This window comes from Paroedura picta, chromosome 2, assembly GCF_049243985.1.
Source record: "Paroedura picta isolate Pp20150507F chromosome 2, Ppicta_v3.0, whole genome shotgun sequence".
Classification (NCBI taxonomy): domain Eukaryota; kingdom Metazoa; phylum Chordata; class Lepidosauria; order Squamata; family Gekkonidae; genus Paroedura; species Paroedura picta.
This window is the reverse complement of record NC_135370.1, coordinates 162,291,699-162,309,742: the sequence shown is the minus strand read 5'-3', so window position 1 is coordinate 162,309,742 and position 18,044 is coordinate 162,291,699.

Below are 18,044 nucleotides of genomic sequence, written 5' to 3'. Positions count from 1 at the left end.
TTCATCCACCAAGATATAGTCTGTCAGGAAGGTCTGAATGTAATATTGGTAAGTAGTCCAAGGCTGCAGCTCATTGTGGAGAGAGCAATCCAAACATAAATAAAATGGTGGAAAAACATGCTCCCTGGTCTTATTTTCTCCAAGGGGACATAGGCAAATTCTCTCAGAGAGTGGAATCCTATTGTATTGGCCATCCATGATTGCTGAGAGTAAGGCTGCAAGTCTTGCCAGAGTAAAGGCCCTTCTGAATGTGTTTCCTTCTTAAAAAGTGAGTTAGGAAGCTGAAACCAAAGAGTATTTACACTCTGGTGGGGACCGAAAACAATACGCAAGGTCATATTGTCTCTCAGTGTCCCCGAGCTTCTGTTTGACTGATTTTTTGAAGTGTAGTCCATCACGCCTCAGCAGACATATTATGTACATGTTCAGAGTATCTTTTTACTGTACTGGAATTCTAATTTCCAAGACAGAATCCTTCCATATGTACTCTTTGACATTTTATAACTGATGCTAGGAAACTGATTTGAAAATGTTTTTGTTTATAAAACCTTGTTATCTATTTAAGAAATATATTATTTTATTTTAAATCAACATTCCCAGGAGATTTCTGTGCATTCCAAACTTTGTGCATTATTGCCTGAAGTGAAATTCAAAGTCAGACGGTGAGGTCCAACTCAGACAAACCTTGGGATGAATTTCATGGCAAGCCAGTGGAAAATTTTTAATTAGCCTAGCAAAATTCCTTTGAGAGATTGAACAGATCCACAGTTTAGTTAATGACTCCATGAAATGAAAATTGTTACAAGCTTTGCTTTCATGAAGGAATGTGGTATCTCTCATATGAAATGTCCCATAAATGCTCCAAGGATTGATTCAGAGGGAGTGTCACCATGATGTGATTTTCATCCTTGATGAAAGTCAAGAGGAAAGGGTAAGTCAAGAGGAAAGAAACATAAGCAAATGTTGAAATCCAAGAGCAATATCTCACACAGGGATTGAAAGATCTGGCTTTAAAAAAAAAAATCTCCACCCACATCCACACCCGCACATCCACATGACAAAACCTTTCTGCCCTGGCTGCCTTGTGTGGAGGCAGAAATCCAGGGCAGATGGGTTCTGCCACCACAAGTCGTCCCCCATGGGGACACAGGAAGTGAGGGGGGGCAGATAGCCCGATTGCAGACTCCCAGCAGTGGCCCAGTGTAGCCACCACTGTGCAGAATATATCCTGGTAAAGAACAGCAGCATATAAAAACCAATTCTTCTTCTTCTTACCATTCCCAAGGGCTCATTTTCCTATATAAGGATTACAAATAATCAGAGAGTAGATGATGATATTACTAATTTACTTAATTCTGAGATTTATAGGTTTGTTTGTTTGTTTATTTATAGAAATAAATTTGCGGGGATCTCAGTGAAGTCAAACCAACAATTAATGAATGCCCCCAAAGTTGCTGAGGCTCTTGGCCTATACTGAAATCTTACCAGCTTTGGTCATGCTGCTTTCCAGTGAAAGCCCACTGTGTTCAATCATAAACACTGAAGAAACAAATCTCACCCATGGTTTGATGGCACCCATCATGAAACTGATCCAACTACTCTTCCCAGGAATTTTGAGTGTAAAAAACAACTTCTGAATCCCATCGGTCTTAAGAAGAGATTGTTCCTGAATATGAAAAGGGTCTTGTTAATTAACTAATGATAGTACATAATTTGAGTATTAGTTTCAGGCACCCTTTCTGATAGATCTGCTCTGGACCCTTGTTGTACCCTAGCCTCGTTGAGAAATGTATTGATGTTTTAGAGAAAAAACTGGGTTGTGCCATTCTCAATCTAAAAGGGGCTTTTGACTCAATCCCTAGGAATCTATTGTGAAATAAACTGAACCAGTTCCTAAGAGACAGAAGACTATTCTTTCTAGTTCATAAATTATACTTCTCCACCAGCTGCCAAGTGAATTATAGCAGGCAAAATGACTTAGCTAGTGAGATTCCTGCCAATCAAGCAGTCAGTGGTGTATCTTGGCCCCTAATTATTTAATCTATTTATGAATGACTGGATGCTTGCTTTGAAGTTGGTGGATAGTCATTGTTCTAAATCACATCCTTCTTATGTTATTCATAGATGAAGCTGTGGCTTTATCTTGTACTCAACTGGACTTCAAGCCCCTTTTGACTGCATTTGTAGATGACTGTGATTCTAATGTATTCTCTATCAATTTTTAAAAATTTAAAATTATGGACTTCTCCAAAATCTGATATCTCTACTGGAAAGTACAAGGCAAGTGTATAGATACTTGGGTGTTCGATTGTTTTCCTACTCAATTCTGTTTACATGCTTGGGAAACAAGCCTTCAACCTGTTGCATCAGAGACCAATGGATATTGACAGACAGATCTTGTACTCATTAGCAAATAGGGCCTGCTTCCCTTTGGTGCTAGGCATAAAAGGTAAAGGTAAAGGTATCCCCTGTGCAAGCACCGAGTCATGTCTGACCCTTGGGGTGACGCCCTCTAGCGTTTTCATGGCAGACTCAATACGGGGTGGTTTGCCAGTGCCTTCCCCAGTCATGACCGTTTACCCCCCAGCAAGCTGGGTACTCATTTTACCGACCTCGGAAGGATGGAAGGCTGAGTCAACCTTGAGCCGGCTGCTGGGATTGAACTCCCAGCCTCATGGGCAAAGCTTTCAGACAGCTGCCTTACCACTCTGCGCCACAAGAGGCTCTTGGTGCTAGGCATAGTAGCTGATTATTGGGCCTCAGCTGCCTTTTTCTCTTGCATCTTAGATCCCTCACAAACTTGAAGAGCTTTTATGCTTGCATGGTCTGATATCTTGCCTACCCTAGACTTTAATGCCAGATTTTCGCAGATGCCTTTAGGAAAGATACTGCCCATGTTGGGCTAGTTTGTCCAAAGCCTTATCCCGTGTTCTGCTCTATCGTCACCTTTATTTTGAGCAGAGAAACTCTTTAATCAGACCCCTCATTCACAGGTCACACTGAAAAGTGGTTGGTCTCTTACCTCCTATCTGATTGTAACCTTCATATTACTAGTCAAGCTGTTGGGTTTCTTCAAGCTGCTTTGAGGTTCCTGGAATGGTTTGTAAACAGCCCTAGATAATACATACACACACACACTGCCTACTGTTTTTTCTCTACCAGTTGTGTTTTTTCAGTTATGCAATTCTTGTTCTCCCCACCCTATTTTACCTTTACAAGCCTAAAAAGATTTCTTGAATTTATACTGATGCAAAGCTGATTTTAGCAAGCAGGAATTTATTGACTCTGTTGTTTGGGTGGTAATGCAACAGGTTTGCCAGTTTCCAGTTGGTGGCTGGAGCTCTCCTGGGATTATAATTGATCTCTAGGCAACAGGAATCAGGTCACCTGGAGAAAATGGAAACTTTGGAAGACGGATTCTACAGCATTGAACAGCCCCTGCTTCCCAGGCTTCACCTTTTCCCCTCTGAATCTCAGGAATTTCTGATCCCATTAGCCTGTGCCTGAAATGTGGATATATTTTGTCTCATTATGAATCACCCTACCTGTATCAACACTACACTTTGTATTCCAAATTGTTGCCCACACACCCAATTTTTGGACATCTTGAAGCTCTTCATAATCAACCTTGGTTTTTATCATCCAGAATAATTTGGTGTCATCTTCAAGCCTGGCCACTACACCACTCACCCCTAGTTCCAGATCACTTACAAATAAAGTAAATAGTTCTGGTCCCCATACTAATCCTTTTGAGGCCCCACTGCTCCATTGTGAGACCTGTCCATTGATTCCTACTCATAATTTCCTGTCCTTTAACCAGTTTTTATTTATTATTATATTTATATTCCTCCATTCCCAACACAGCTGGCTCACAGTGGATTACAACAATAATATAAGAACAATAGCAATCTAAAACAACAAAAATCTTAAAAACCCTCCCCCAAACCCTGAGTAGGGTGTGTAACTGTTTAGGATTGCCCTATAAACTTGTCTTTTGCATATTCTCACATATAGTTCATCCTACAGGGAAAAATGGCTTTGACAGCCTGGGTCCAAATTTAGTTGAGAATGAATCACAGCTCCTTTGCTAAGCACCAGGACTTCCAAGCATAGGTAAAGGTAAAGTTATCCCCTGTGCAAGCACCAAGTCATGTCTGACCCTTGGGGTGACGCCCTCTAGCGTTTTCATGGCAGACTCAATACAGGGTGGTTTGCCAGTGCCTTCCCCAGTCATTACCATTTTACCCCCAGCAAGCTGGGTACTCATTTTACCGACCACGGAAGGATGGAAAGCTGAGTCAACCTTGAGCCGGCTGCTGGGATCGAACTCCCAGCCTCATGGTCAGAGCTTCAGACAGCATGTTGGCTGCCTTACCACCCTGCGCCACAAGAGGCATATATGTACCTATTTATGTATGCATATCTTGAGAACATCACAACAAAATTTTGCATCTTGTTTCAGACTCGTTTGCAACCACAAAACAATGCATATGGCACTTTCCTCCAAAAAAGCTTTAAAAATTGGCTTAAAAAACATTTCTAATGTTTAAAAAGCAAGGTTCTTAATACAGCAAGCATACTGAAAACTGTACCATTCAATATCTATTTCGTAACTGTGTAACTCATTGGTTAGTACAATGAAATCAGAGCCCAGTAGCATATTTAAGACCAACAAAGATTTATTCAAGGTGGAGGGTCAGACGAAGGGTGCTTGCACTCGAAAGCTCTCGCCTTGAATAAATCTTTGTTGGTCTTAAAGGTGCTACTGGACTCTGATTTTATTGTGCTACTTCAGACCAACACAGCTACTCATTTGAATCACTGGTTCGTGTTGGTCTAGGGCAGAGGAGGCTGAAATAGTGACCTTCCTCCATTCAGCCAGGAAACTCACAGTTGACCTTGAATCAGTCATGTTCTTTCAGCCTGACCTACCTGACAGGATTGTTTTTACTGAAAGGAATCCACATTTACCATCCTGGGATGTTTGGAGATAACATGTGGTTAAAAATATATAATAATATAAGACCATAGAAAGAGGCAGTACAAGACTAAAGAAACAGAAAAACTGTCTTCTGTTAATGTTTCCTTCTTGTTTTCAATACTGAATAAAGACCTTGATTCTTTAAATGACAAAATAATGTGGATATTTCAGTCCCTTGTGTCTAAAAACTTGCTGCTTGTGATCTTATTAAATCCCAACTGTATTGTATTTCAGATGGATAACTTGTTTAACTTCACGACAGCCTCAGCTCTGTCCCCCCCCCTTTCACTAGTGGCAGGTACAGACATGCTTAGTTATTGATTCTTTTCCCTCCAAGTCCCAGTTGTAAGATGTTTCAGATATATCAGCAAATTTCACAAATAAAAAATGTGTCAAGGGCACACTGAAGAATGCCAGCCACCCAGCCACCGTTTTGCTACACTGGACATATTTATCTCCTCTAAGCCAGGAATCCTTGAACTCTACCACAAGATGAGAACAGTAGCGTGCATGTCACAATAAGCCAATATATTCCTCCTCAGAAATTAAGATGTAATTGAGATGTACAAAGACTGTGGAACAAATAATGTCGCAGTAACCAGAGGTGGTATTCTGCCAACTAGCAGATGATTCATTGACAAATTCCCACTTCATTGTAGGACAGCTAGATTCAAGTCATAGCACCTCCAAGATCAACAAGACAAAGCTCCCTTCACCAGATATTAGCTGGAATAGAGATCTCTTATATCCAAGTCAGAGGGTGGGAGGGGTACAGCAAGAAACTCAGGATGCATATAGTATTCAGCATGATTAGAGCTTAGGGGGGAAAATTAGCATTTGCAGGAAGATAAGAATCCTATGTTCTTATTCAGGCCTGGGGGATCTATTGTTCTGAACTTGTGGATTATTTCCAGCTCAGCCATTTCATGTTGTACTCTCCCCTTGAAGATTTTCTGTTTGAGGACTGCCATTCTTAGATCAGCAATGGAATGACTGAGAGAGGAGGAAAGCTATGGCAAATCTATACAGCACCCTAAAAAGCAGAGACATCACCCTGCCAACGAAACTGTGTCTAGTCAAGGCTATGGTCTTCCCAGTTGCAATGTATGCCTGTGAAAGTTGGACCATAAGGAAATCCGAGCATCAAATAATTGAGGCTTTTGAACTCAAGTGCTGGAGAAGACTCTTGTGAGTCCCTTGGACTGCAAGGCGAACAAACCGGTCAGTCCTGGAGGAGATCAGCCCTGACTGCTCCTTAGAAGGCCAGATCCTGAAGATGAAACTCAAATACTTTGGCCACCTCATGAGAAGGAAGGACTCCCTGGAGAAGAGCCTAATCCTGGGAGCAACTGAGGGCAAAAGTAGAAGGGGACGAGAGAGAATGAGGTGGCTGGATGGAGTCACTAAAGCAGTCGGTGTGAACTTAAATGGACTCCAGGGAATGGTAGAGGACAGGAAGGCCTGGAGGATCATTGTCCATGGGGCCACGATGGGTTGGACATGACTTCGCAACTAACAACGATAACTTTGCTTAGTACCCCGCTGTTAAGACAGAAATTTGTTCAAGGAGACACAACAGCCAGACAGTGGAGGATCTGAGTTTAAATCTTGTGGTCCAAATCAAACTTAATCCCATTAGCTGCCCTTCTCTTATAATAATCAAGCTCAATCAGGAGCAATCATGTCTGAGAACTCCAACAATTTGATCCTTCTAATTAGAAATATCAATGTTTTGTTTCCATTTCTGCTTATTCGTAGGAAGTCTCCAGCATTTTCCTCCGATGAATATGCCTCCAGGACTAGATTTTTGCTTCCGTCATATCTGCCTGAACCCCATTCAAATACCTTGAACAGATGCGAGTCTTTATTAGCGCTTGTCTTCTCTTTTGAATTTTTCTCTAATTTCATGCCCCGAAGAAAGGGGAAAAGCCTGAGTATTATGAATGTATAATAAGAATAAGAAGGACAGCTCAAACCAGATGTTAAATCTGTGAGATTTGGAAACTGAAGACATGTGACTTTTGCTGCCGTGCTGTATGCGGCAGAGCAAGAGGGCTATATACGTTTGCATGCAAAATACCATCTCAGACGGAGCCATGGAATCCAGAAAATCCTAAAATAAGTTGTTCTGTTCAGTACAAAGGAGATTTGCTGTGCTGGTATTATAACAGTTGGGTAGGATCCAGCCAAAGTGAAGACTGAAGTCTTATGTGCATTTGGCAGAGAACAAACCCTACTGATGTCAATAAACAAACTTCCTTCTAGGTAAACACACATAAGATTGGGCTGTGTGTCTCATCAGTTACGGTCACGAGAATTAAACAGGCAGCTGGGTTGTGCCCAGTACTGGCTGAATTGATAGACCAGCTTCAGTATTATGGAGCAGGAAATACAAAGGGGTAGGGTGACATCTCTGATGGGACTATCCTCGGTGATTAGAGAGGGCAGCCTAGCAGCCTCTTATGTCTTCCCCTACCCACATCCCCAGGTTCTACTGCTGGGTTTGGTAATATGGGGTTGATCAGACAGAGCACCATCAGTGGTTCTTCTCTGCTTCTTGGGGATCTGATGGCAACTGAAAATGGTGATTCTGTGGGTGCAATTTGTCAGACTTTATCATAACCTACAGCAGGGATGGCCAAACGGTGGTGCTGCAGATGTCCATACTGGTAGGGGCTCATGGGAATTGTAGTTCATGGAAACCTGGAGAGCCACCATTTGACCACCCCTGCTCTATAGCGGTGTTCCTCCCCCACAGGGAGGTCTCGGTACTGGGCCGCGGTGGGGGGGGGAGGTGTTGGTGTTGGCGCGCCAGCAGGCATGCCTCCCTCCCCCCCCCACGGCACGCTTGCTGCACTGGAAGTGATCACTGCCTCCCAGTGCAGTGAGCACTGCACTGCGCGGGGGGGAGGTGCGGGCGCTGGCATACCAGCGGGCATTTGCGGGCGCCTGCGCCCATGCCTCCCCCCCGCAGCGTGGTGCTCGCTATGCCAGGAGGAGGCAATTGCTTCCAGTGCAGCAAGCACCTGCTCCTCCCTCTCACTCCTGGTCCCCAGACCTCCCTCTCCCCCCCTGGCCCCCAGACCAAAAAAGGTTGGGGACCACTGCGGGCAAGCCTTATGGATGTCTTATTCTGTAGGGAAGGGTTCACCAATACTGTTCAAGAAGACTCCTTGATTCCTTGTCTCTGTAGTTAACTCCTCTGAGGTTTCTTCCCCATTTCTTTTTTAGAAGAAGAGTTGGTTCTTATAGGCTGCCTAAGGAGGTGGTGAGCTCCCCCTCACTGGCAGTCTTCAAGCAAAGGTTGGATACACACTTTTCTTGGATGCTTTAGGATGCTTAGGGCTGATCCTGCATTGAGCAGGGGGTTGGACTAGATGGCCTGTATGGCCCCTTCCAACTCTATGATTCTATGATTCTATGATTCTATATGCCGCTTTTCTCTATACGAAGGAGTCTCAAAGTGGCTTACAATCGTTTTCCCTTTCCTCTCCTCACAACAGACACCTTGTGAGGTGGGTGAGGCCGAGAGAGCCCTGATATCACTGCTCGGTCAAAACAGCTTTCTCAGTGCTGTGGGGAGCCCAAGGTCACCCAGCTGGCTGCAAGTGGAGGAGCACAGAATTGAACCCGCCTCGCCATGCTTCTAACCACTACACCAAGCTGGTGTTATAACCATTTTTTCCCCAACTGCAATAACATTATATTTGTTCCCGACAATTCATTGTTTTAACATTGTTTTACTGTCTTAATATTTTCATGTAGCAATATTCTTGTATTTTTATGACACCATATTTATTAACTTCTACTATTAATTGTTATAGTTTTCTGCAGATGCATCATTTATATGGGTCAATTGACCAAATAAACATGCTACTACTATTACTATAATGTTGGGGTGATGCTTCTCAAGCAAGAGGCAGGCCAGTTTCCAGGAAGCCAGCCTCCAGCCTCATCTTCCATGGCAAGAGAACATTTGAGAGACCACTATGGGCTTATTAAATACATTTTGAAAACACAGAAAAAGACCGCAGTAGTTCTGCACAGGGAATCCACCATCAGGAGATGCTCAACATCCCTTTAATACCAGACTTCCCCTCCATCAGGTCCTGCCCTTGAATTCCCAGGCTCCACCCCTCAGGCTCAAGAGATGGATCGCAGGAGGCCAAACATCAGTCCTGCCTGCTGATTGGTCAGGGTGTATAAACAAGTGGAATTCATTATTAGGATCTATCTTGGATGGTTGGTGTGGGAATACACCATATTAAAAAATTATAATGTCTGTTGCTTACTTAACATGGGGATTCTTCTCAGAAGTGAACAACAGGGTTTGAATTCAGATAAGAGTTGCCAACTCTGAGTCAGGAAATTTCTGTATACTTCAGGATGGAACTGGGGAGGGCAAGGTTTGGGGAGAAGGGGGACCTCAGTGGGGCTGTGATGCCATACAATCAACCCCCCCTCCCAAATCAGTCCTTTTCTCCAGAGGAAAAGACCTCTGCCATCTGGAGATCAGCTGAAATTAGGAGAGCTCTCCAGGCCCGACCTAGAGGCTGGCAACCGTACTTGGAGTGGTTCAATGACTGGAAGAATACATTCTCACAAAATGGTAATTTCTCACCTCTCCCATCTCACAGCAGGCATATGGGAATGTTCCTGGCAGTCCGATCTCCAGGGGATTTAAGGCATAGACAATAAATAACTTCAGATTTCCTGCCCCCAATCCATGCAAGAATGGCTTTGTCTTATCTTAATGGTCCACTGACAACCATGGTGAAAGCTGGCCACAAGGAATACTTTCTAGCAGCAATAGCTTTAATTTGAATCCTGTCTGTTCATTTAAGAGTAAGGACATTGGCAGTCAAATAAGTGTGTTTCCAAACAATGACCACAAATCTCAAGTGCTTGTGCAGAAGTCTGGCCAAAAAGATCATGCTTCTTTAACCCAGAGAAAAGAACATATTAAAAAATACCATTCAGAACTTGGTCTTTTAATTAAAACCAAACACTATATGGAAAGAAACACATTTTTTTAGCTGGCAGTAGGCAAACATACAACAGCATATAATTGGAAATCAGGGCGGGGGGTTGGAGAATGCCAATTATGCATAGTAGAGGAACATGGCTTTGTTTGGCCTTAACTGGTTAAAGATTCTGTGTTAGACCCCAGTTTTTCTGCTGACCCAAGAAGAAAAAGGCCAACTTGTGACCCCCTCTCCCCCCGGGGCCTATACTGGAAAAGATGGGATACAGGATGGGGTTACACTGAAGTGCAGAATCCTGCATCCATAAGTGGAAAAATTGGTAGGACTCTAATTGTGCACCACAAGGATTTTAGTAAATAAAAAATAGACCACACGAGCTTGAAATCAGCCTACTGCTGTTCTACATATGGGAAATATTTATCTGAATTAATAAGACATGTGAAATGATGATCACATCTACAAAGAGAATCCCAGTTTTGGCTCCATTTAGATGATTGACTCATGGTTGCCGTATAGTTGGGTGAGTCCCCTAGGAGCTCAGTTCTCAAGCACAAAGTCTACTGATTCAGATGGGGAAATGGTGCCTGGGGAGAAAGAATGCCAGTCTCCCTGCCCTGAGAAGTTTGCCCTTCCAGAAACAACCCCAGGGATGCCACTGGGCCTCTTCTAGATCAGGAACTTCCTGGTATTTTCCAAATAATCTCCTCCAGGGTCCTAAATGGCTCAATTGGATACTTTCTGCTCCTTGAGCATGCTCCCTCTCTATTTGCCTTCCAGTGAAAAACAGCTGATAAATTAAACTGCTAGGACTCTCTCCTCTCTCCTCTCTCTCTCTCTCTCTCTCTCTTTGTTTCTCTTCACAATAAAACTATTTGTTCTCTAAGCAGCTGGTGCTGTGTTTATTTGCATATTTCAACTCTGTCAGCAGTTTGAGTGAACATAAGGATACAAGATAAAACATATTGGATCAGACCAATAGCCCATCCAGTCCAACACCCCGTGTCACATAGTGGCCAAAACCCAGGTGCCATCAGGAGGTCCATCAGTGTGCCAGACCTGAAGAAACCCTCCCACTGTTGCTCCTCCAGCACCAAGAAGAATGAACTTTCCAAACTCTTCCAAGCTATTTTAACCCCTTTTCACTTAGTCTACTTTGAGAGACATTTATATTAAAATTTAGATATAGTAAGTTAGATATAATACCACTTAACCTCTACTTGACTCACCTGTTTATTCCCTTGTTCCTGACACTTTGGCACTGGAGCTGAGACACTTTAACACAGGAGCTGGACTTGCTGGTTTGATGACATCATTTTCCATTTTACATGTATCAGCACAACACTGAATTCCTTGTCTTTGCTCACACTGAGGTTTCAGCTAGGCTTAAAAACTTACGTATAACATATGCATGGCCCACAATGATATGAAAATGATGCTAAAATAATGTAAAAAATTCAGCAACAACAAAGCAATAAGGGTTCCAACATCTGGAAAAGGAGGGGGACAGACATATTTATGTACCCCGCAAAAGAAGAGTTGGTTTTTATACCCCACTTTTCACTGCCCAAAGGAGTCTCAAGGCATCTTAAAACCAACTCCCCTTCCTCTCCCCACAACAGACACCCTGTGAGGTAAGTGGGGCTCTGCTAGGACTGCTCTGTGAGAAGAACTCTAAGAGGAGCGGGGAATCAAACCTGGCTCACCAGATTAGAGGCCACTGCTCTTAACCACTACACCACGCTGGCTCTATCAGATCCCTGGTAATAACAAACCAGGATCTACGATGGAATGCATTGTTTGTTCAGTCACCTGTAGTGCTCTGTACAAAACTACCCACGGAACCCCTCTCTGGCTTAGGATCGCATGCCGATAGCAGTTAGCATAGATAGCGAAGAATCCGGGTGTCACTGTGCCGGACTCACCGGAACAGGGGTAGGAGAGAGGGGGAAATGGAGGCACGATGTTCCCAGCCAGTTTGCTAATTATACATGGCCTGCCTCTCTGCATCAGAGGGACCGAGAAGGTGATCATTTCTGACGAGGCACCTAGTGGCAAGCAGAGCCTTTCCAGTCGCTTGAGCAGCGTGAGGGTTATCATTAATGAAAAGGCTCCTTGATTCTGTCTTTTGTAGCACGCCGGGGATGTCGCACCGAATCACTTTGCGTAGCCTCGTCCTACAGACACATTGCGAGGCCAATCGGAAATCTCAGATATTTGGACTGAAAACTTCCACTCCGGTTTCTCTTCTCAAATGACTTCTCCGAGTTTCATAAATGTTGCATGATGCGGCCTGCCGAAAGGGGCGCTTTCAGAAGTTACAGCGAGTTCAAATGACAAAGCGTTTGCGCTCCGAATGTCCAGATCCTCCCCAGGCTGCAGCAAGTGATGGTGCGGTTGGTAGTCAAACTGCGGCCCTCCAGATGTCCATGGACTACAATTCCCAGAAGCCCCTGCCAGCATTCGCTGGCAGGGGCTCCTGGGAATTGTAGTCCATGGACATCTGGAGGGCCGCAGTTTGACTACCCCTGGAGTATACAGTCTGTCCAGATGGTTTTGGTAACAGTTTATGGAGCACGCACCTTGTTCTGCATCCTATCCTCCGCAGGACTCCACGTCAGGGCTTTGGAGCGTGCGGAATATGAAAGGTCATGATCTTGTAGAAGAGAAGAAGAAGAAGAGTTGGTTCTTATATGCCGCTTTTCCCTACCCGAAGGAGGCTCAAAGCGGCTTACAGTCGCCTTCCCATTCCTCTCCCCACAACAGACACCCTGTGGGGTGGGTGAGGCTGAGAGAGCGCTGATATCACTGCTCGGTCAGAACAGTTTTCTCAGTGCCGTGGCGAGCCCAAGGTCACCCAGCTGGTTGCATGTGGGGGAGCGCAGAATCGAACCCGGCATGCCAGATTAGAAGTCCGCACTCCTAACCACTACACCAAACTGTACTCACTTGCTTGGGAGCAAATCCCATTCAACCCAATGGAATGCTTTTGTGCTACATGTTCCTTCCAAGGACCTTTCAGTCATGGCTTCAGGATGCTGCACCCTCCCTGCAGACTTAAGGCGGACTGTCAATTAGGGTCGCCAGGTCTTCACTGGCCACCAGCAAGGGCATGGGGGTATAGTTGCCAATTCCAGGCTGGAAAATACTTGGAGACTTCAAAATTGAGCTTGGAAAGGACAGGGACTCCAGTGAGATTCAGAGCCACGTTGTCCACCCTCCAAAGCATCCATTGTCTCCATGGACACTGATCTCAGTAATCTGGAGATGAGCTGTAATTCCAGGGTTCCCCAGATCCCACCTGGAGGCTGGCATCCCTACTATGAATGTACTGGGCAGGAGCACTGCAAGATTTGTGAACACTCAGCCTAGGTCGCCAATTGAGGTTGCCAACTCCAGCTTGGGAAATACCTGGAGATTTGCAGGTGATGGTGAGGGAGGGTAGAGTTTGGGGAGGAGGGAGCTGTGTGAGGATGCAATGCTGTGGAATCCAGCCTCCAAAGCTACCATTTCCTTCAGGGGGACTGATTCCTACAATCTGGAGAGCCACAGGCATTCCAGGAGAACTCCAGTTCCCGCCTTGTAGTCGGAGTCTCTATGTGATCATAATCGAAATGAGACAATTTGGACAAAATGCGACAAGCAGCTGCAAATTAAAGAACAAATCCAAAAGCCTAGACTGCAATGGTTTGTCCATGTCTGCAGAAGGAATACCTCGTAAACTCCTCTGGTGAGAACCACCAACTTAATGGAAGCTCCAACAACTGGTGCCAAAGAAAACATGGCTTAAACCAGCGAATGCTGGCAAGGGCTCTTGGGAATTGTAGTCCATGGACATCTGAAGGGCCACAGTTTGACTACCCCTGGCTTAAACAGATCGAGGAAGACCTTAGAAACCAGCGATTGACTATCCACATGGCCAAAACTAGTGCCACCAATGGTCAAGAGTGGAAACATGTTATAAACAAGGCAAAAAATCCAGCAGCACCTACAGCAGCATGTTGGCTCAGAGGACAACCTGCTCCTCCAATCACCAGCTAAAGGATAAAAAGAAGAGGAAAGACCTTGGAGATAGTGGTCTTGACTTCCACAAAGGCCCATCCGGTTAATCCTGGGGTGTTTTGACACCCCAGTCCACCCTTAACCTCAGCATGGCACCATTCTGTTGTCATTCTCCTGCTGGGGTGAGGAGGCCAAGGAAAGCAACTAATGGCAAATGTGGTCCCAGGGGCCAAAACGGCAAAGTGAAGGGATTCCCCGAAGACGCTCCCCAGATCTGCTTTTAATCTTTTATTTAATATCCTGCTCATATTCATTAGATGAGAAAATGTTAGCTCACCCATTTTCTTAAAGCCTTAGGAAAAGCAAAGAATTGTTCCTCTGTCGCTGAAATGACAAATGCAACCCAAATTGATAAATAAATCACCAAAGGATACTTATTAGACAAGATAAGGGGAAGGGTGGGGGGAAAACCCAAAATTGCTGACAGGACTTTAATAATAATAATTTGCGCACACTTTATCTAGGCAGAAAACAAAAATTTTCTTGGGAAGATAAAGAAATCCTCTTATCCGCCTGACAAATCTTGCAGCAAATATTATGCATAGCCCAGCTCAATACACAGACCCATATGCTGCGCTCATCAAAACTGTGAAGGTTGTGTGATGTTCCACCAAAAAGGGGAGTCGGAAAGAAACAGGCAGTAAGCACATTTCTTTTGATTAGCTAACTGGCCCGCCCTGAAGACAGTTAGAACCACTAATTGATAGATTGGGGTTGGGTGTGTTTTTTCCTTTTCCCACCTAAAGTCTGATTTTCCCCCCAAGGTCTTCAAAACTACCATGGGCTTTGAACTCAGTTTCGCGATGAATAAAAACACTAATTGGTTTCCCAGAAAATATATGCTGGAAATCATTTGAAAAGTAGAGGAAGGAAGGAAGGAAGGAAGGAAGGAAGGAAGGAAGGAAGGAAGGAAGGAAGGAAGGAAGGACGGAAGGACGGAAGGAAGGAAGGAAGGAAGGAAGGAAGGAAGGAAGGAAGGAAGGAAGGAAGGAAGTTTGTTTCACAGATTACAGAGAAGAGATCATGTTTGGTCACTTTATAACTCCTTTCATTTAGAAAGGAGATGTTAGGGTTGCAGGTCCCCACTGGCCACTGGTGGAGGGGTGGGAGGGTTGCAAGTAAATAAATAAATAAGTTATAGCTGCAGAGGAGAGGAGACGCAGTAATGGGTTTAAACTTCAAGTACAATGATATAGGCTAGATATCAGGAAAAAAAATGTTCACAGTCAGAGTAGTTCAGCAGTGGAATAGGCTGCCTAAGGAGGTGGTGCGCTCCCCCTCACTGGCAGTCTTCAAGCAAAGGTTGGATACACACTTTTCTTGGATGCTTTAGGATGCTTAGGGCTAGTCCTGCGTTGAGCAGGGGGTTGGACTAGATGGCCTGTATGGCCCCTTCCAACTCTATGATTCTAAGTTCTAAATTAGGAAACTCCTGGAGATTTGAGGATGTAGTCTGGGGAGGACAGATATCTCAGTGGGGTACAATGACAGACTCACCCGCCCCTCCCCCCACAATGTATCCATTTCTGGAGGGACCTCAGCTCTGTAACCTGGAAATGAACTGTAATTCCAGGGGATTCACAGGTCCTGTTTCGATGTACAACCACAGGATTTTTGCTGGTCAGGAAGAGCCAGCTGAAGCAGTTTGGGCCCACAGAGCTCAAGGCATCCCAGCCCCATGGAGAAGCAGCCTTCTGCTTGGCACAGGAAGCAAAGAAGCTGCCGCTTGCCCTCTCATTGCCTGACAGATAGCCTAGGTGCCTGCCCTCCTTCCCATCCTGCCAGCCATGCTTGCCCTCTTCATACATCAGTGGATGGAGAGGTGGGACTCAGTGACTCCTGTCCTCCTCGTTCCCTGGAAATGGGAAGGCAGTTGCCCACCCTTGTAGCTGCTGCAAGGAGGTGATGTGGCAGGGGAATGGGCATGGCTGGGCTGGTTGCCAGCACCCCGCCAACTCTGGGGCCTGAGGCAATCTCTTGTGGTCAGGAAGGATGCAGGGCAGGGTTTCCAGACTCAAGCTTCGCTCTCAGTCGAATGTGAACTGCTCTCAGCCAGCTTCCTCCTGCTACATACTGGCTGACCTGAACTTTCCAACCATGGCTCCTTTCCTTCTCCATGACTCTCCACTAGAGAGAGCAGCCAATGTTCCTGCTGCCACTGCTGCCTCACCACAGTTATCTGTTCATCCAAGGCACCACCAGTGTTCCTACAGCCACTTCAGAGGAGAGGAGAGGCACCAGCCTCCAAGAGATATGGTTGCCAGTTCTGTGTTGGGAAACTCCTGGGGATTTTGGGGGTGGAGTCTGGGGAGGATGGGATTTGGGAGGAGAGGGGCCCCTCAGCAGGCCTAATGCCATAGGCCCACTCCCCAGAACAGCCGTTATCTCCAGGGAGACTGATCTTGGTTGCCTGGAAATCTGTAGGACTTGTGGGAGATCATTGGGTGCTACCTAGAGATCATCCAGAAGAAAATACCCATGAAACAGAAACTGATGGAAAAGATGGACTCTGGCTGTGCGCTAAAGTCATTAATGTGTATTTTCAAAAGTGTCTTGTCCCAATAGCAATCAAAAGACATTTCTTCCTCAGTAGAAACCGGCACTGGAGTATAGAATCATAGAATCATAGAATCATAGAATCATAGAATCATAGAATCATAGAATCATAGAATCATAGAATCATAGAATCATAGAATCATAGAGTTGGAAGGGGCCATTCAGACCATCTAGTCCAACCCCCTGCTCAATGCAGGATCAACCCTAAGCATCCTAAAGCATCCAAGAAAAGTGTACATCCAACCTTTGCTTGAAGACTGCCAGTGAGGGGGAGCTCACCACCTCCTTAGGCAGCGCATTCCAGAAGTTGGAACTGTACTGTCAGAGGTTGGCAGCCCCAGCAGATGAGCAGAAGAAAGTGGTGTGTGACAGTACAGCAGTGCAGTAGCATTTGGGGGAAGTACGTACAGGCCACCCTCCTGGTCCGGAAGCAGTGATATGGGACATGCTGGGAGGGACAGTCACAGTTAGCAATTAGGGCTGCCAACTTCCAAGTGGGAAGTAAACTGTCAAGGAAGCTGATAAAAGGGCTGCCCAAGTAAAGTCAATAAGCAAAGTCTTTTTTATTCAAAAAATAAAGTATGCCAGAACGCAAACCCGTTATTTATTTATTATATTTTTTATATTTATAAAGCATTTTTAAACGTATTACCTTCAGTGGCAAGTCAACTAGAAATATTACAAAGAACATTTTTTCCAAGTTACATACAGGACCAGTAATAGTAACAAAAAGCGGCAAAGACTTACCTGCAGCCCCCATTGATGCAGCGGAGGTTTGATGGCAGCAAGAAGGCCGGGCACTACATGAGAGCGTCGCACCCAGAGCATTGGCACCTGGGCATGGGCTTGGGGCGCCTTAAAAGGAGCCACGTGGAGGAGACCTGCCTCTTGGTGCCAGGCCCATTGCCCGAGCAGCTTCCCTCCCACCCACCCTGTTCCGTTGGCCGTAAAACTTATGTCTGTATGGCCACTGGTTGATGTCTTGATATTGCATTTTGTCACAGCTGGCGGTTTTGGCATGGGATGGAGCCTGTTTGGGGGGAGTTCGGTCTGCGCATCGGACCCCCCAGGTTGGGGACCTCTCTACGAGGTGGCAGGTCTGCGAGCAGGGCCGACCCAGTTGGGAAGGCTTGGGGCTCGCAGTGCCAGGTAGCCCGGGGTGGGACCAAGAAGGAGGTGGGCACCTCTCCTTGGCACCCCGGGGCTTACAGTGCCGGGTGGCCTGGGGCGGTGGCCGAGGGAAGTCTGCGCTTCCTCTTGGCACCCCAGGTGGACACTTCCCTATGGTGGGAATCCAGCAGCAAGGGGACCTGTGTTCCCGGCAGGGAACCGGGTGGGCCCCAGGGCACAGCTGGCTCTTCCTGTGGGCAGGATCTCAGCAGCAAGGAGACCTGTGTTCCTAGAGGGGATCTTGATGGGCTCCAGGGTGCTGCTGGGTCCGGGTTCTTGTGATCATTTCACTG